Raw genomic sequence first — 20,244 nt, 5'->3', positions numbered from 1 at the left:
TGAAATATGATGTGGTCTCTGGAGGGATGAACGGTTTACTGGAGTGAAAGGGGCCTGACTTGAGAGGAAGGTTAACGGCTGTAGGCTGAGCAGCTGTTAGATGTTTCCTGAAGCCTGAGAGCTGAAAGGGACAAGCTGTTATGTAGGTTTCAGTTGAGGGATGTTTCAGAATAGTAGTAACAGTAAGTCCACGCTTAGTACAGAGCCATGGATTATTTATCATGTGGATCCCAGAGTTCAGGCATCAGCAGGTGGGGTGGTGCTGAATGGTGTTCACTAACTTCCAAGCATTGGTAGCACAGGCGGACTGAGCTAAGTTCAGCGGTTGTGTTTAGATATTACATTAGGACATTTTAAGTCAATGTATGAGGTAAAACGTTTACATTAAGTGATTTATTAGAAACAGGTTTAACATGTGTAGGTATAAGGTTGGACATGGCTAATTCTAGGTATAGGCTTGGTATGGATTAGAGTTCTGGTAGCCTGGTGGTTAAGACACCTCCTATCTAACCGCAGAATCTCCAGTTTGATTCCAGACTGGGAGCACAGATGTAAATCCAATATTCCCTCTAATTTTCCCTTTGTTTTGGTCTCCTCCAGCTGTCAACTCACTCTTTAGCTGCTAATGTCTCCACTATATTCACCAGCTGGTCGGCAACTTTGTCCATCTGCTGTTTGTGGCTGAGAAGGTAGCGTACAGTTGTCAACATTGTTAGCTAAAAAAGAGCCAGCTCAATTTCAAATGACACAGATTAAAAGGAGTCCTATAACTGAACTAGTTCGAATTAATTTCTTCCATACTCTTCTACTGAAATGATGCCGTATACAACATGTTAAATATCCCCAGAAAGCTGCATGCTTGGGAGTTACTTTTTTTTTTTTTTTTGTCCAGAAGGATAGCGTCACGCTAATCAGGGCCTCGGTGCAGCCATATCCCTTTGAGCTGATTTGTAATTTAGCCTTGAACTGCAGTGTCTCTTTGGAGACGTCATAATACATCATGATAAATCCAACACTGAACATCTTTGTGATTACTTGCCCATTTTCCATGTGGAAAACAGTTATTGTTGTCGTTAGCCGTCCTCTGGCAATCCCATGATGCCTTGGGTCTAGTATGTTGTTTGATCGATCGATTGATCGATCGAAGGCTGTGATCATGACTTGTCTACCGATCAAAGGCAGAGTAACATCTGTCTTTACAAGAAAAGCAATGGGATCCATATAGAACAAGGCTATGTATGAAACGTTACCCTCCTCCATTTACAGCCAAGCTCCTTAAAACAGTGCATGAGTGTTGTTAACTGTCGTGGACATTAGCAATTCTCCTGTTCACATTCATTAGTTGCAGACGGGTATGTTCAGTTCACCATTCAACCACAAATATGAGCACATTCAGTGAATTTCTCTGGAGAACTGCAGAGCTAGGTAATATGTCTTTGTGGTTTCTACACCAAAAGGAGGACCATTTACATTACACAGTCATTAATCAAGTGGTAATAAAATAATATCTATGAATGCACCTTTAAAGATCTAAAAGGTAGCAGCCTCTTTAATGAAATTGGCAACATGACTGCAATAAAGCAAGTTCCATGGAACCATTAACCCACAATATAATTTGGATTTAGTGTTCATTGGAACTCTGATTGGGGACATGACGGATATCACGTACAGGATGTAATTCATGAGTCATCTATTACAACAGCTTTCTACAACACTGTTTTACAACCATACTGAGAAAAATTGTTTGAAATTGCTAGGCTGGAAACAGTGACTTTGCACAAGGGGGAAAGTAAGATTGCGTGCCTCTGCTATAGTGTTCAAGGGTCAGCGGCAGACTGGTGAAATGTAAACAGTCTCGTTGGCCTGGCCTCAGGAATGTATTTGTCACACTGGCCCACTTCTGACCTGCAAGGTAGAAGAAACAGCCAAGACGTAAGACTTTAATCCAGAGCTGTGAGAAATCACCAAAGCAAATGGACTGGGGCCATGCTTAGTCTTCATGCAACTTCAACAAGTGGTTTTGCTGTTAGTCCTCCAAATCTGATACGCATAATACCACGTTTCTATGTTAAAACATTTAGTGGTGGTGAGGACGGAGAATGGTGGCCGATAACATGTCCCTCCTGAGCTCCAGACTTTAGGAACCAAGATGGAAACAATATCTTGACATCGGTCTTTATTTTACACTTTCAAGCTTTCTATTCCTCTCTTTACTCTGAAAACAGTAACTTAATAACCTTAATGGTATCTTAATGCCTTCTTCCAAGCTGTTTGGTTTCATAATGTCTGTCTGACTCAACACTCAGGAATATGCTAATGACCTCATTTAGTACAGGACACAGTTGAAGCCGGGGTAACACGGCAATTGTCCTTCAAATGCGCCGATTTCCTTACAGTAAGTGCTCACTGCAGAGCGTCACCCCCCGACAGTTAACAACATGCCAATAGCATCTCTCCTTTTAAGGACTCACTGCAGACCAGTGCTGCTACAATATGCATGTTTGGTTTGGGATGTAAGGGGGATTGCAAGCTTCTGATGATGAGTCAACCACAGCAACGGACCTGCGGCAGAACCTGACAGTTGGGATGCAGCTGCTCATGACACAGCGGGCGCCGCCATCAGAGGACTTCCTTCCCTCTGCCCTTTCATCTGACAGTGTTTTCCAGGTCTATGGTACTTTGTAGGGTCGCGGGGGGTCAGAGCTAGAGAGGAAGTCGCTCTCTCTTTCAGCGAGGGACTCAGCTTCACTTTCTGCGCTGCACATTCAGACTACCTTTCATGGATGCAGCGGTTGGTGATGGCATTATTAAAACAAGCTTTCATATCAAATCTACCGCGTGAACGTTATGCTGGGCAGCCGCAGGAGATTCAGGATAGTGAGTGAGTCAGCTATGTCACGGGGGAAAAAGCAATTTTATTGGTGTTCTGCCTCCATGACATGGCTCAACTCCAAGCAGGAGAAAAGGGTGGGATAGAACACATGGGTGTGCCTGACATTAATACTGAACATGCACTTATATAGAAAGAGGCCTGACTCATCGTTATGAATAAATGGCAGCATCCAGAGCAGCATCCATGTCCTTCTTTAAACAGAAAAAACTAAAACTAGGAATTGACAAAATCTTTTACCACACTATATCTGATTCTTCATCACGATATCAATCTATGTTTCGACACAGAACATTTGAGTATGTGCGATATCAGCATACAGCTGACCAACAGGAAACGGTCCTTCCATCTCAGTAAACAACCAGTGATGCAGGGGACGCTGCACACAATTAGTATTATTATCGATTCATTTGTCAAATATTTTTGCAGTGGACTGATTCATCATCTAGTCTATAAAATGTGGAAATGTCGTCACAATTTCCGTACGACATCTTCAAATCGTGAAATCTATTGATATCTTCAAATCACTTTGTTTGCACAACCAACATATCATATCCCAAAGACTCTTAATTTTGTATCCTAAATGACACAGAAAAGCAGAACAATCCTCACATTTAAGAAGCAAATGTTTGACAGTTTTGCTTGAACAAGGACTAACACAACTGATTACCATGAGCAAGGCACTTCATTTCCCTTGACAACTTATTGCTTATTACTTATTGCTCTCCTGCACACTACAGTTGACTTCTCGAGAAAGCCGGACTGGTAGACAACAGCCTTCATCAGTTCTTTCTTTTGCTTCAGTCAACCATCGAACAAACATCCTCCTCCTCCTATGCTCCACATCCTGATCACTTACGAGAGAAACTGTGAATTGTCATGACACACGAAGCTCATCCCAGTAAACGTCTGCCTGCCCTGGCTGCAACAATCTGCGCCTTTCGGAGAAGATGTCCCGAGTCTCGCACCGAAGCTGCCACAAGGAGGTGGACGACACGCAACGAAGGTCAATATCACTAATCAATAAAACAACTTCTCCATCACTCCACTGAGACAGGAGACAGGAGTCTCTGTCCTGTCAGATCAGGACTCCTCCAATCCCTTTAGCCTCAGACTGACTCCTGTCGCTGCGCGTTGATGCACGGTCCAATGTGGGTCAGCTGGAGTAAGAGCATTGTTACGGTAGCTGAGGTCAGGGTGCAGTCAGTCAAAAGGAGCAGCAACAGACACATCGCATTAAAGCAGTCATCAGTAGGAGCCGAGAGGAGAACTGGATCGACTCCTTGGGAATCATGACATCACGAGAAGTCACGTGTCGGTGGGTGATGCTGAGCATAGACAAAAAAAACACTGAACAGGACCGTGTGCATAATTCAGTTTGAGAGTAAAAGATGAAAAAAAAAATTATAATTACAAAGGCATACTGTTTCAACTCTTCAACGAACACACCGGAGAGAAATGGCCCCAAAAACTGAAAGAAAACTGTCAAGGTCACACTGGACTGGAAATGTTGCAACACTACCTCTAACAGGTACAGAGTAGATCCAAACATCTACTGTGCTTTGAACGCAGCATTTCAAGTATTAGTGTTGTCCTCTACCACTGTATTTGTGTGAAAATGATCACGTAAAGAATAATGTAAAGGGTTCCATACAATGACAGAATACAACCATAACAACAGGTATTAACTCCCGAGGGTCAAATAAAATACAAGATTTCATTTCCAGCTCAGTTGTGACTGTGTTATTACAAAACATCATCACTCACTAGCCCACCAGCATCTTCACATAACTAGGTGTCAAGCTGCTGGTATGAACAAGGCATGTCTGTTATTATGTGCCACTGCAAAGCCAATAATAGCCTTTACACATTATATTTCTCAGTATAAACTACATAAACTTCCAGGGTACACCGGCTTTTACACCATTCGAGATAAGGATATTTCAAAATAAGAGACTGGGAGTGAATATTGCCACCATCCACCACATTCCACAGGCTGTCCCCTTCCGATCCGCACCGGGCTGAGACATAACTGATTAACAACAGGGTTGCCAGATGACCACTGATGCACCATGACGGCAATGGGCAATGTACCATGCAGATAAAAACTTCACATTTATCACAGGGCCTCGCGGTTAAATCGTTAGCTGCTGTGTTAAAACCAGCAGACCGTGACATTCCCAAACGTGCAGAGGTGCAGTCCGCCGATATCCAAGGGTAACGTTCAAAAATGCACCGTGTCCGAGAAGCGATCGGGAGGGACATCCCTTCTTACCTCCTCAATCGTGTTCATAATCCACCGGTACATGGCGGGAACGAGTCCATGTCCGTGTGCAGGTCCAGATTTGCCCGTAAAAGCCTCAGTATCGGTGTGTTATCTAAGTGGGTAATGCTCGTTAAGGCCAGAGCAGGGAGCCACACAGCGGAGGAGAAGGCGCAACTTGAAACTGACAGAGAGGGATCGGTCGAGACCGTAGCGGCGGCAAGGAGGGGGGAGCGACCAAGTTCATAAATAAGAACACGTCACCGGAACAACGTACATTTGTTAATTTAACTGTAATCCATGCTGGAACAATAGTACAGCAAAAAGCACGGTGGCACACTGATGCAAAACTACGTTGTGTCGGAATTTATCTTGATTTATTTCAAAATGTAAGGTGAGGAACCCCCGCTACTCCTTGGAGTGAGCCTGCGTGTTTTAACTCAGTTTAATCCGATTGGTCTCTTCCAACGTGACGCAGCGGTGCTGCTGCGTTCACATGGTGTCAGAAACATTAGAACTGGTTTACACAACAGGGAGAGACGGGCGGGATTTCACATGATAGCCGAAGTGCAGAGATTTTATAGGAATTCTCATTTAGTGTAAAGTATTCCTTGTATGTGAATACGCGCTCTAAATAAGTATTGACTTGACTTGACATTAGACTTTTAGACAGGTAAAGCCTGATAGTCCCAAAGGAAGCTTAATGATTCATTTTTATATCTAATAATGGTATTTGCAAAGAACAGTGGGTGTCAGCAATCAAGTTGATTTCAATAAGATGAAACTCTATAAAGGTGTTTTCTTTATATGATATTCATAATTATGTTTTCACGAATGTAGGCCTATAATCCCCTGAAACCAGGAATTGTCTTATTTGTTACCCCAGAATGAGCTTTTATATCGGCAGAAGGAGTGGGTCCATTGAGTCCACCATGTTTTACCGCGATTATACAGTAGCCCAGAACAGACAAACTAAACAGTGTTTATTGTGTTTCTAGCAGCGGGGGATTGAGAGAAGGGGTGTTCAGTCCGCAATTAATCCAACACACTGGACCTTTAAATGTCACTACACAACATGTTTTGACAGAAATGAAAGCCAGTCCCCCTGACCCTACATTGTAGCTGATTTGTTCAACTGAGTTATCGGAGTAATTCAAGAAGCACAGTTTCTGTGACACCCAGCAGTTTTTAGGCTTATGGGTGTAATTTCCCAGTCTCAGTGAGTGTGTTGTGTCTGTCTGCCAGTGTCCATGGAAACTCAAAAAAATATAATTTCTGTTGAACACCAAAAGCCCAATTGTTTGTTTTCTAACAAAGCATAGACATGGACTGTGCAGCCGTGGTTTCAGACAGGCTGAAGTTTGCCTCAGAGGAAAACCACTTAAGTCTGGAAAATTATAAGTTTTAAACAATCGCTTTCAAATGGCAAGACATCACATGGAAATAAGTATAGTGAGTCTGGCAGCTTCCCACGGATGGAAATATGCATCGCTGATACAGTGCTTTGTTCTGTCACAATCACAACACAACCAGAGACTTATACTCACGCCACAGAAAGATACTGTATACCTAAACGGCTGAGCAATCGTGACTGCGGATCAAAAAAACCTCTTAAAGGCTCTGATGATTATTCTACTGTCTTGGTTGATTCAAAGGAAAGGTCAATGACAGGCAGACCCATTGTTGCTTCAGATGTGCCACTGCAAACAACTGGATCACAAGCTTGCAAAGAAAAAGTGCAATCTTAAAATGTGTCTACTCAAGATAAACCTCATCCTCTTTGATCAGAAGGAGGCTTTTTTATATAATCTCTACTGAGCCCTTACAAGGCTGTGCTGGAAGGAGGAACCCTTCTGCTACTATCAGCAAGGCGGACACCGTCCTGTCACCTCCTGTCAATGGACAGATAGGCCTGTGTGGCTTGTTTTTGAGAGCAAACAGAGGCACCCGGCACTTTTAATCCCTCAAAACCATGCTGTGTAAACTTCAAGTTAAATAGAGCCACGTGGAGCTGCAACGTTTTTGTACATTCAGCACTGCATATCGCTTGACAAGTGATCCAAAAAGTCTCCAGTGCAAAACATGTATTTCTATAAGAGGGTAAAGTGTGTTGTAACGGAATCAGAAATAAGAGAAGAGATACAGCAGCATGTATTGGATTAGGCACAATATCATGTTAGATACGACCCAGATTATTATGGTTAGGTCATGCAGGGTTGGTCCTGCAGTGAAATGTTATTTGCCTCAAATAAGTACTGTGCTGCACATTCACAGGCACTGTCTGTCCTTGCTGGAAAATTAAATAATCATTAGTGTAGCGCCAGACTTGCTTATTATGGGGGGGGGGGGGGGGGGGTTACGTAACGCTTTCTTTTAGGGTGGTATAAAAAAGAAAACATTAAACTTCTCACTTCCTCCGGTAGCACACGGTGAACTGGGCTCTGTGTAGCTGCATACCTGTGTAAGTGCATAATAGCTCTATAATTTCTTGTAACTCAAAACAAGGATTTCTTAACCTTATTATTAAATAGAGAAGTATGAAAATACATTGACACAATAAGGATTATGTGCACAATAACAATGTGGCTTCTTTCTTATGTAATTGAAACATCAACATTGCATTACATGTTATATTATTGCAATACAATGAGGCTCAATGAGGTTCAAGAGGGACTTGCAGCCAGGAAAGCCCTCTGCTGCCTCCACCACCACCACAAGGACATTAATATGAGGTCTCCAGTCAGAACAAGCTGCCCTAGTTGGATTCGCACGGATTCGCTAATTAAACAAACCGCAGGGGGATGCAGGATGTCAACCGGGTGTGCATGTGTGAAAATGAGAGAGAAAGGAAGACAGACTCGGAGGAGTTACAGTGAAGTTTGAAAAAAAGGACAGAGATGAGGAGTTCGGAGAAGAGTTGGAACTCAATACATCAGAGAGAGTTTCGCCACATTACGAGACTGCCTCTAATTGCATTGAGCAACTTGGTTTCCCACCACGCCTCTGTTGTGGTGTTTGTCATCAGCCATTCATTGGGGATCAGCGGAGGAAGCTGACTGAAGCGCGCAGACAAAGGGTAGTCTAAGGTAAGGCCAGCTGCACACATTCCCGACATAACAAAGGAATTATACGTGATGTCATCTCAGAAATCTTCAAAGGCATCCGGCGTATCAAACTGACAAATCCAGATGACAATGGGCTGCATCAAATCTCCACTCACTCAGCTGTGATGGAGCTAATGGAAGGGGATAACAAAGGTAAAGTACTCACTGTACAGACAGAAGACAGACACAAGCTGGAGCTCTGAAAAGGTATTCCTCCGGCTACGATTTGTTCTCCTTCTCCCTTCTCCCCTCTCCCCTCGTCTCTTTCTGCCTCTCCTCCCGCCTTCTCCCCCTCTCTTCTCACCACAGCAAGATGCTGCCTGGACCAGTGCTCGTTGCCATGGTAACCAAGACTGGGGGGGATTCTCATGTGACCGGCTCTCCCTGCGCGCTCATTGGTCTGACACAGGAAAGTGAAGGAGGGAGGGATGGGGGCAGGAGGAGGGGGGGGGAGGTGATGTCACACGCCCACCGGTTCCCAAATGGGAGGGATCCTCACTCAGGCCGCCTGCGAGCGCACACAGACACAATGGGCATCGCTTTAAGGTGGGGTTGAGCTATTAGACAGTCAGGGATGATTCTACTTGACTGGCTGACAGACTTAAAGGACTTCTGAGATCTGTGCCTCAGCTGTCCCTCCCACTGTCATCTGTGATGCTGCCGCTGCCACTAAAATGCACTCCGGCACTCCAAACTGCCAAGGGATGCAGAAATAACACAAGTGTTACCAGACATACGAGAGCCCCCATACGTGGCAGCTTGACCTGCTGGCCCGCCACACTTAAGCTTCTCCTACAGGGGCTGCTGGACCCTATTTATAACTCTGCAGAAAGTTAAAAAAAATGCATAACTGCTACTATTCACGGTGAGACTTATCTGGGAAGCAAAGGCTAACATTCAAACAATAAAACAATAGAACATTTGGTCGCTGAGACATACATTCCAAGGACCGATAGCAAGTACATGACCTTAATGTATTTCCTGAATGAAGAGATAACATTAATACTGCACACTTTAGCTTTAAGCGCAGCTCCTACAGTGATAAAAACACAAGAACTCCCACAGCACCATGGCCATGTGCTGAACAGCCTATGTGCCATAATTGCATAATGATAAGCGTCCCGCTGTCATACTTTTTACAAGCGTTTTACAGACTTGAAAGCTGAGGAAAAACTTGGCACGAGAACAACAGCGATGACAGCGGCATTTAGCTTTTGAGTGAAAGAGGGGAAAAAAAGCTTTCCATGTTCATTGAGGCAATAAAAGATTTGAGAAAGAGAGCTCGGGTGTTTTACACCCTGTTTGAGGGAAAGTAGGTCTCTGTCAATTTCATGCTCATTCCCTACGTTGACATGAGTAATCATGGTCCAGGCTTGTTGTCCAGACTGTTGTGTAACGGTCTGGGATTGGTCCAGTTCTGCCAGAGATGAGAAATGTTCCTGTTATAGGATAATTTGATGTATGTGTTTTCTGAGCTGATGACTTATGTTGCGGCCTTTGCAAGGTATTGAGCAACTCAAAAATATGTCTCGCTAATCCCCGCATACACACAGCTCTTGAAGATGATGGCCATCGCTGCAGCTGTTTTTTAAACGTATTTTTGCCCATTTTGCTTGACAGCGCAAATGCAGTGAGGTGTTTTGTGTGCATGTGTACACTTCACGTCCTGATGAGCGCAAATGGATTTTAAGTGTTTGTGCTCTGATGGATAAAAATCCACAGGCACTTGTCATCCTTGGGTGTGTCATCATTACATAGAGTTCACAGCAGTTATATATCATTTTGAAGGGGCACTATGTAGTTTTGGAGAAGAAATTCTTTTCTTTTCTTTTACAATATTAATTAGTTAATAATACAAACTCGGAAATATAAATATATATATATATATATATATATATATATATATATATATATATATATATATATATACATACATATATATTTTCCCCCATAACTGAATAAACAAGCTGTTCTCAGACGAAAATAAGGTCCCCTGAACAGTGTTTGAAGCTAGAGTGGTGGCAGGGTCCGCCAAATACAAACAAAGTAAACAGTATAAGATTGTTTTGTCCTTTAAGGTCAGTTCAGTTTACTCAGTCATGAAAACAAAGAGAGTTTGTTTATTTAGGTTGTTTCAGTATAAAAAAATCTGCCAATAAGGATTTTTCTCTTCCGACTAAAAGTTCTTCCCCAAAACTACATAGTGCACCTTAAAATCAATTTTAAAACAAAACCCCATGTGGGATTAAAATGAAACCTCCAGCAAGATATCCTCTCCATGAATCATCGAGCATATCAAAAACCTTTAAAGAGGATTTCATGGATCTGAGACAAATAGCAGTTGTGCTGTGTTTAATATGTGTCTTCCAGGATTCCATCTGCTTCTGATTCCTCTTTTCTCCCCGTCTAGTGTAGAACAGAGGCTGTCTGAATTGATCAAAATGTAGCCGAAACGTCGTGGCCTAAACCATCCACAGCTATGCATTATGCAGCCATTTTTCTTCTAATGCTATAACTGGGCAGTGAGCTTCATTAATTATTAATAAAACATGCTCGACTGTCTCCAGAGCCATCTGGTTCTCCTCGCCCAGCAGTCACTGCACACATAAAGGTGTTATTCACGCTCTTTACTAAAAGTCAATAATGCTAGACTTTTCCGAGGTCACTAGATGCTTTCTAAAAGCTTCCTTTATATTCCCTTTCTTTTATGATTCCTTAGGGGACATATGTGGAGAGAAAAGACAACAGAAATATTTCTATTACCTCAGTCGCTGAAGCAATCCAAGACAATGCGAGTGAACAGACTCAATCAGATGAAGCTGTCAGTGAAACCATAAAAACAAATATGACCTCACACAGTTTGAGTCTTGGTGGAGCAGAGTCAATGACTACATGTTTGTGCCTGCATGCTGGTCTGAATAATGTCCGACTGTAAGTTCAATCAGCTCCTCTCACGGGACTGACACAGTATGACAGCACACAGGCCACAGTAAATCAGTCCCAGACATGGAGGACGTCATGTCAGATAGGATCCCATTATTGAGGCTGTCACTGGCTTTTTAACCCCGATTCCATTAAGGCCCCGATTCCATTAAGGCTTGCATACATATTCTCTCTGCCCTCTTACTGCTGCAGTGAGCGTGAAAAGGTGGAGGTGATGATGAGAGAAGTGATACTAATGGGGGATCTCATCGTGTTTATGGCCCGCCATCAGGCACCTGTTACGGGCCACTGAGCATCGGGCTGCAGAGGGGGAGCGAGAGAGAGGCAGAGCAGGGGTACTACTGCAGAGCGGTGTTACTCCTACAGGATGTGACAGTTTCCATTTGCAAACATCATTCCTCCAAAAGGTGGGCTCACAGGGTGTTGAGTGTTGATTTGTTCTGAAATCTGACAGTGAGATTACATAATGATATTTGTATTAATATATATTTATACTATATCTATATATATATTGAGTAAAAAACATAAAATAATTGGAATCTGGCAAAAGCCTTTGTCTCAGATATCACTAAAACAAACATTTTGGAAAATGTCATGGGTCTACTGTACATAAGGGATATGGATTGAAGATGCAGTGAGTCTTATTATTGAGAAATGTAATAATAACACTACCTGGAAACGATGTCAATGAGTGGGGGGAAATAATGCACATGGTCTGGCCTCCTGCTGCAATGTCTTTTAAAAATGTTTCATTCTATAAAACCTGCACGGTACCTCACAGCAGTTTATCATGTATATACACACTATGGATGGTGAGTTAAATATACAGTATGATGAGAAGACCAAAGAAACTGAGTCCACTGGTGTGACAGTCAAAACTTACATTAAGGACAAAAAAAGGACAAAACTTACATTAAGGCAAATGTCAATACATAATACATAAACATTTGGGTTGCCATGTTTGCATTCTTATTGGTGTCAGCACCATTGTGCTTCGAGCAAAGGATCTCCGTCAAGTCATTAAAGCTGCTCCTCGCATTGTCACCTGGATTTCTCTCTCCTGATTGGATCAAGTGGGCAGGGACACTAGAAAATGTAACTTTTCTTTTGCTGCATGAGCAGGCTTACACTCTATATCGTCGATTACTGTTGGAATACAGAGCTATTTAACACTTTTACCATTTTAGAATAAATATATGGCTTTCATCAGGATTCATTTTCTTGGAACCATAAATGTCTGTTCAAGATTTCAATGCAATCCATCGACTAGTTGTTAAGATATTTTGGTCTTGACCAAAGAAGTGAACCGACCGATCCATATAACCTACTTATGCTGCTAGCATGGCTTAAATTAACTTTTCATAATTCAATGAATGCATATATGTTTATAGTTCATCATATTACACCACACTGTCTAAAGAATGAGGAAATTAGAGATATGACTATTTATCTAATCAATCAGCTGAACTTTCAAGTAACAGAATAGTGTGATTAACTTGTTTTCTTGCTGCTTAGTCATTAGTGTAAGAGCCAGGCATCAGAGGATTAGTGGGTGAATCAAGGTGACAGTCATTGTAACAAATGCATACGCGCACACACTCACTGAGGCAGGCACAATGTGTCCAGCTCTCATAAAGAAAGCCATTGTTACAACCCAGAGGTGAACACAATATGAACCCTCTCAGTCCAAACAAGCAGGATTGAAAAAGGTCTTCCCAGAATCACATCAGTATTTTAGGTCACATGAATCCAGCCGGTGCTGTAACTTGAACATTTAATTTCCTCCGGAGCAGAGAGCACTAACCCTGAGCAAACACTACGTAAATCAGCCCCAGTCAGCTGCCCCTGAGCCTGATGGGTAGAGGGAGAGATGGGGAGACAGAGAGGTGTTTGTGTGTGCGGTGGTAGGGGGTCCGGCAGAGGAGTCAAAGACAGTGAACAAAAGCTTTTGAGTGAAAACACAACGGCCAGCAGAGCAGAGAGGAGAGGAGAGGGCAGACAGTGAGGTCAGATTTCAGGAGGTCTGGCTGTGTCTGTGGTCAGTCTGAGCCAGTCTAAATTTAACTGGATGTGTTTAGGAGACCTCAGACCAGGGCTGTGTGAGGACTGAAACAGCAGCAGCGGTCAGGGTGCGGCAACGCTGGGCCCATTTCTCACACTGCCGGGCATTTACTGTGTCCCTGAACTGCTAGCATGTTAGGCTATAAATCCAAATCCTTTCCTAGAAGTTAAAAGGGTCAAAGGTCATGACTGTGACCCTACGTCCCTGCACCTTAGCCACACAAACGCTCCTAGCCTAAGTCTGGCAGCGACTGCAATGACTCTGGGTGTTTAAGGGTCAAAGGTGAATTGCTATAGATGTCTGAATTGGATCAGCTCTGAGTGCTTCACGGGCTGAGCAGTGATTAATGTCCTCAAGTAGAATATCTTCTTCTCCTTTCTTTGCCTTCAGCACAGTATCTCTTATGAAGATGCTACTTACCATTAGTAACATAGAAACAAATTCATTAATTATATCAATTAATTCTCAAACAGATAGTTTTGCTTTTAACTTGCCAAACAGGGATGCTCCCAGAAATCTTTTATGGGGGGCCAGGATGGGGCCCCTGAAAATCTTGGGGGGGAGTTCCAAAAAGATTCTATGGGCTGTTGGATGGTTTCCAACATTCACTTAATGGTTAGGTAGATATAGAATATATATAGAAGCTTATTCAGCAAACAGTATGCATACTGAGAGGCAAATTATGCATAAGGGGGCGCCACACTAGAACAACAGAGTCAGACTGAATTTTATTTGTTGCGCTTGCAGCATTGAAAAACGATATTACAGGAAGACTAAGAGGCAAAGTCACTACAGTCCAGAGTAGAGTCCCTCCAATGACTGGCTGGAAGACAAACAGGATGTACAGCCTGTCATTCACTAATCAGATCTGCGTCTCTCAGGGAACACAGTAAGAGCAGGGCAGCCTTGAGTGGGCATTGTTGATCTCTGATGCACTTCCAGTACCTCGACGAGCAGGCAGCACTTAATGTGTGACCTACTAAAGAGCTCTCCATCTATTATTTTAAGAAATCGATTGAAAAGTAAGACACACACAGTGCAAATACCTCGCAGCAGTTCAGCACTGCAGAGTTTTGTCCGTGTGTGTGTGTGTGTGTGTGTGTGTGTGTGTGTGTGTGCGTGTGACTTTGTGAAAATTTAAGCCAATTTTCATGACTAAGGACTTTCGAGGACTCGAGAACTTAACCGACCAATCCCTGACTGGCAGCCTGCCTCAGATCACTGCACTTACCCTTGGGCCAACACAAACAAGGCTTTAAACTTGATCAGTTACCATGGCAACCAATTTTTTCTTCCTGTCCTGGCCAATATGAGGATCCGGAGCCCTGTTACCTAAGATATGACCAAGCGCGTCACATTATCATATGGGAGAACAACACAGCTTGGTGGGAAAATAAACTATATCATTACATACTCATAGGCTCCAACCAGTCTGTCCGGAGACCATCTCAAGTTTCCCCTTCAGTTCTGTGTTTATATGCATACAAATAGCCAACATATAGCGTAAATACAGGACAGGACTTAAAAACCCTGCAACCCAACAGGCCATGAGGTCTTCTCAAACATGTACAGGAGAAAACAGTCAGTGAAGGTGTTAGCTCTGCTCATTCAGGCCCTGATCAGAGATTAAACATGTGCTATTCTCCTCAATATGATGGCTGGCTTAGAAATATTCCTGCTTCTCTTGTACAGTTTCCCCCTTTCTTTAGACAGTAATCATAATATGACCTAATCTTAATTTAATAGGATCAACTAACAAGCCCGCTGTACTGAAGTTAATACGCTGGCAGAGTAAAAACATGCCAGACACAACAGAGCATGGAAATGGGTAATTGCCTTAAAATCCATGGAATTAGGGGGTTTAATAATTTGAATTACGTCTTACCACAAGGCTTATACTCTGCCCGGGCATGGTGGTTTGCTTCATTTCCTTTATCTACAGCACACAAAGCGAACTCATGTTGGCTGGGAGAAGATGCATCAGAGAACCTTCTCTGTCTGCACATCAAACTCATTAAAAACATTCATTAGTTATGATAATGGGTTTGTTTCAGATACGTCACGGGTCCAGTTATGTAATTGCAACACTCGACAGATTAAACTCGAGTTGACGCGCTTTCTCCCAGGGAAATCTTTATGATGTTATATTCATGAGTCAGGTGTTTTATGCACTTCATCACTGAACATTTGTTCGGTCATGTGAGCGGCTGACGCACTTCATGACACCCTCCTGTTCAAAACATCCACGGGGTTTCCACACCTTCTCAAACATCAAATTCAAGTGCTATTCAAAGACTTCCAGGCCTGTTTCAAATTCAAGGTCATAACGTGGCACAGTTTGAGACATGGATCAAGCTTAATCAGTGTTACAACACAGGCAATCCAATTTACACAACATATATGCTACATGAATGTTTCTTCCAAAATGTGCAAGAATATATGCTGTATTTCTTTTTTGATACTGCCACCATCGGTAAAAATCACTGGGTTAAAAATTGACCCATGTCCATATAGCACTGATGCAATAGAACATATTCACACGGCAGCCATGTTCCAATTATGTCAGGGCAGGAAGCTCTAATGCTGGGATAACACTACGCTGCTGTGTTACAGGATATAAGTTGTATAAACATGAAATATCACTGCTTCCCGGTCAACTAGCAACTGAAAGGATGGCCGGTAATCCAAATCTAGAGGGATATCGGGCCTTGTTTCATGGTAAATTAACATATTTGATAACCCATTAGCTGGTGTTAGCATTAAACTACTTGCTAGCTAACATTTTGGTTTGATGACACCCAGTGCGTTTCCCTTCAAGGCTTAAATAAATGTCTTCAAGGTGTGTGTTGATATTTTTAGCATTATTTTACGCCTTTCCTATCGTATCGCGTAATCAAAAGGTCGTGTAGAGTGATGTTAGCTTGGAGGAGGCTGAATGCTAACATTAGCTGTTGTCCAATGTTAGATAATGGGTTATAAAATACGCAGCTTTACCTTAAAATGCGGCCCAATGTCCCTTTGGATTTTCACAGTCCATTGTACGTTCGTATGACTTGCAACGCAGCTTAACATTTGCGCTTCCCACCCCGAGACTGGTGCCGGAGGAAAATGGCCGCCTTGTGGGTTAATTTTACCCAGAATCCATGGGTAGCAACGATGTGTTTAAAAACAGTACTATGTAAAGTTAACACAGTATTACATCTGTGCTATACTGACCTACACTGGACAGATTTTGTCTCAGTAATTTTTTTTATTTGTGTGATCTTTTTTGTCATTAAGTCAAGCAATGCTGAGTTTAAATGTGTTCTAACTTTTCAATCACTTAATTGTTTTCACTGTGCCGTCTATTTTTTTTTTTTTTGCAACAATGGAATCTTTGAACGTGAATTCTAAACATTTCAAAGTTCAGTGTCATCTGTGTTACCTGGGAAGCGTGGCAAAGAGGCTGTAGTCGAGCAGGTCCCTTATCATAGCAAATACTGGCCCACAGTGTGAGCCTGTGACCAGACCAGAATTTTAATTGTCCTCCGCTCTGCACTGCCAAGGTCCTCTCTCTGTCTCATGATTTTCTCTCTCTCGCTCTCTCTCTCTCGTCCCCTTTTTCCATGCACTCCATCCCTCCCCTCTCTTCCCACAGCGACTGTGAGGCCGCTGTATGCTGACTAGTCAGCAGGCGCTAACTGTAATCTGCAGTCAGTAAACACAGTCTTGAGCAAAGCTTTCATTACAGGCAGAGACAATACAGAGCTCAGCTGCAGTTTACACCACGACCACAGAGCTCAGTATAAATCACAACTCATATACAGCCATCCACGCTGAGCGGTCCGCAGGAGGATTTTGTCCATCTGTTACCAAAAACTCCATCTTATCGCATAAGACAACATAAGCTGAGCTGAAGTGCTTTTTTTCAGCCTCAATGCTGAAACAAGCTTGACCCCGTCTTGACCTTGAATGTATCGTTTGAAAACAGATCCAGACTGCTCTGTTTGTGGTTTTTCAGACCCCACTTTGCATTTTAATTGCGACTCATGTGCGCAGATGTCGACTCAGTAATTCCACGACAGGCTGAGGTCATGGTTTCAGTCGAGTCTTGAACTCGATGCGAGGCGGCCATGACGGTCACGTTCTGCAGCTCTCACAATGAGTCCGTGCACAAACACAGCCCAAGGACAGAAACCGTACACCTCTCTGTCTTTACATGGAGACTATAGACAAACACACATGCACACTGATACCTGTAACACATACGCATTCATGCACAACCGATACGTCAGCACATGTGCTACACACAATAAACAGACATTGTCATACTTGGTGCCCACTATAATCAATGATCACTGTTGTTGCAGGAGGCCGGCCATTACAACAATAGCTGCTCTTGTAGCTTTCAAGAGACTAAGAGAAGAAACATTTACACAATATTTTACCCCCTGTAGTTCTTATCTGCTGCTCTTTTTCACAACTCAATAGCTGTCACCTTCAGAACATCGGGAATGTGCCAGTACTGGTTCCTGAAATGATGATCTTCTTCCTCAGATCCTTCTGTGTTGCATGTCTACAGTGCAGCGTCCTGCTGTCAGCCCTCGGGCTCTGAGTCAGTCTCCGGGAGTTAATAACACAACAGGACATGTCTGCAAGACGGAGGAGGTTGGAGGGCTCAGTTATTTAAAGGTGCAGCAAGCGATTATGGAGAAAGATACAGCATTTGATTGTTGATTGTCATTATCAGGTTGCCAAAAAAACAGGATCTGTAAGTATTTCATGATAATTAAGGTTTTGTGTACGCGTCAGAAAGTCACACACACACAGTCCAAATTCATACAAGAGTAGTTTTGGAGAGAGGTGGCCATCCTCTGGGTAAATCCTGAGCTGTTTTCAAATTTGATTTCGGAAGATAATAGCTGAATTCTGTTTTCTCTGGAGAGTTTCCTCCGTTCTGACAAGTTTATAACTGCAGCTGCTAGTGTTGTTGCTTACATGTGCCATGATGTTTGATACAATGACATAACTGCTGACATGGAAACCTTTAAAATAACTGAGACAGCCAAAGTTCTACTGGTGTACCTTCAATGTGGTGAGAATTTGCTGTAGAAGTGCAGATGACATGTTCCCAGCTCTGATACTGACAGGTGTAGTCTAATGTAGGAAATGGGAAGTGACAGCAGGAATGGACCTGTCGATGACTCAAGGTTTATAACACAATCCATTACTGCAACAGATTGATCTGTTATTCACTGTGGGGATGATTCTCAGACGTCGCTCGTCTTGATGGATCGTACATTTGACCAGATTAATCTCTTCCTGTTTGCGGTAGCAGGGCTGTAATGTGCTGTAGTGTGTATTGTTAACCATGTACAATGTAAAGCAATAGAGAAAGAGAAGACCAACACCAGTACCAAACTATATCATGTTGCTCTCTGTTTCCCTCTGCTCAGCTCTCCAAAAAAATTCTCACACTCCATCTTATCAAACCAGATCTCTGCCCTCTCTGTCGATGGAGAAGAGCAAACATAACTATCGTATGCAGCTGTTCAAATATTGTGACATCTGATCTCTGGCTGGCACAAAGAGTGCTTGTAATGAACGACTGGGATACAAAGACTGGGAGGACACGGAGCGCATCTCTGCAGCCTGTCCCCACCCCTCGACTAAACACACACACACACACACAGCATTGTATTAATTGTGTATTTGGCTTCACTTCGTGCAGCGCTGAGAAATGGCCACACATGCAGGAACTCTGCTCATACTCAGCGTCTGCTGCTGTCGCCACTTCATCGCCCACAGTCATGACAAGCAAACATGGCAATCAGGGAATCTGAGCAGAAGCATTATCTACATAAACCATGTGTTGAATAAACATGACATTGAGTGGTGGTTTTTTAAGAGGAATTTTTATCAAAAGGAAGGCAGAGTAATTTAATTCCTTATCTTCTGAAAGAACAAAACTACGTTTGTTCTGCTGCTCGCCCTGCTTTGTCCCTCCTTGACAAGATGTTCTGAGCCATTCATTCTTCCCGCTGCCAGCACTTGTGTTTTGTGTGCTTTGTAGTTTCTGTCAGAACCAAAGATGGGGATCAAAAGAGCAAATCCCCTTTTTTTTACATTAGACATTAAGTCCTTCCTCTCATCACCTCCAGCTGACACCAGATCTGAAGGGATTATGAGGGGCTAAATGAGAGAAAAATTCAGGTAATCACTGTGAGCAAGATTAGGTGGTTAGTGTGAACAGTGGATAGGACTTTGGGGCTTGACAAGACTAAAAGAAGCCCATACAAAAGCAGTTTTTAAGATAAATCTAACATGTTCGCATGCTAACATTTGCATGCTAACATACTAAACTACTCATGTTGGTACTACTACTCATAAGGAGCAGTAAAATAAACTTGAGGCTTCAGGGTTGTCATTGTTTTTGCACGTGTTTTGGTCATAAAACAGATTAAATGTTTGACTTGATGCTACAGTAACTCCAGGTGAGTTGATAAGGGATGGTCAAGGTGAGTATAAATCATCCTGAGGGGAACATGAACGTCAGTGCCAAATTTTATGCCGATCTATCTGACAGCTGTCGAGACATTTAACTCAAAACTAACTAACTAAATAAGTTAATGGATCAAAAAAGTCATAAGAATTCATCCTCTGGGAACCATGAATCCCTGTTCAAATCAACCGAATACTGCCTCAGTTTGAATAAGGTCATGGAGAAGAATGACATTTCTAATGAAAGCTACAGACCTTTGAAAGGCCTAAACATTTCTTTATTCGTTATAAAATGAACATAAATCCAATTTACATACTAACACATTTGCTTGAAAACCTTGCGACAGGCGTAAAGTAGCTTTTTCGGAGCAAAGAGATCCTATAAACTTGACTCTTTATGCATTTCTTTGTGCAGTTAAAGTATTTTGCGCACACAATTCAAACATCGTCGCAGCGAAGTGTGTCTACTTGTGAAATGAAAAACAGATCATCAGAGAATGCA

General features: G+C 42.7%; 1 protein-coding gene across 4 annotated transcripts in view; it reads right to left on the bottom strand.

The window, feature by feature from the left end:
- mical3a (microtubule associated monooxygenase, calponin and LIM domain containing 3a) overlaps positions 1 to 5,358 on the bottom strand; it is a 67,599-nt gene extending 62,241 nt beyond the window's left edge. For 3 of the 4 annotated variants that reach the window (XM_030426541.1, XM_030426542.1, XM_030426543.1), the window contains exon 1: positions 5,166 to 5,358. The gene's annotated coding sequence lies outside the window, so the exon portion shown is untranslated. The remainder of the gene's footprint in view (positions 1 to 5,165) is intronic. The other variant, XM_030426544.1, reaches the window with a different exon arrangement.
- Positions 5,359 to 20,244: the final 14,886 nt, after the last annotated feature.

This window comes from Sparus aurata, chromosome 8 (assembly GCF_900880675.1).
Source record: "Sparus aurata chromosome 8, fSpaAur1.1, whole genome shotgun sequence".
Lineage (NCBI taxonomy): Eukaryota > Metazoa > Chordata > Actinopteri > Spariformes > Sparidae > Sparus > Sparus aurata.
Note: the sequence above shows the minus strand (reverse complement) of the source record. Positions and strands in the feature narration are given on the sequence as shown.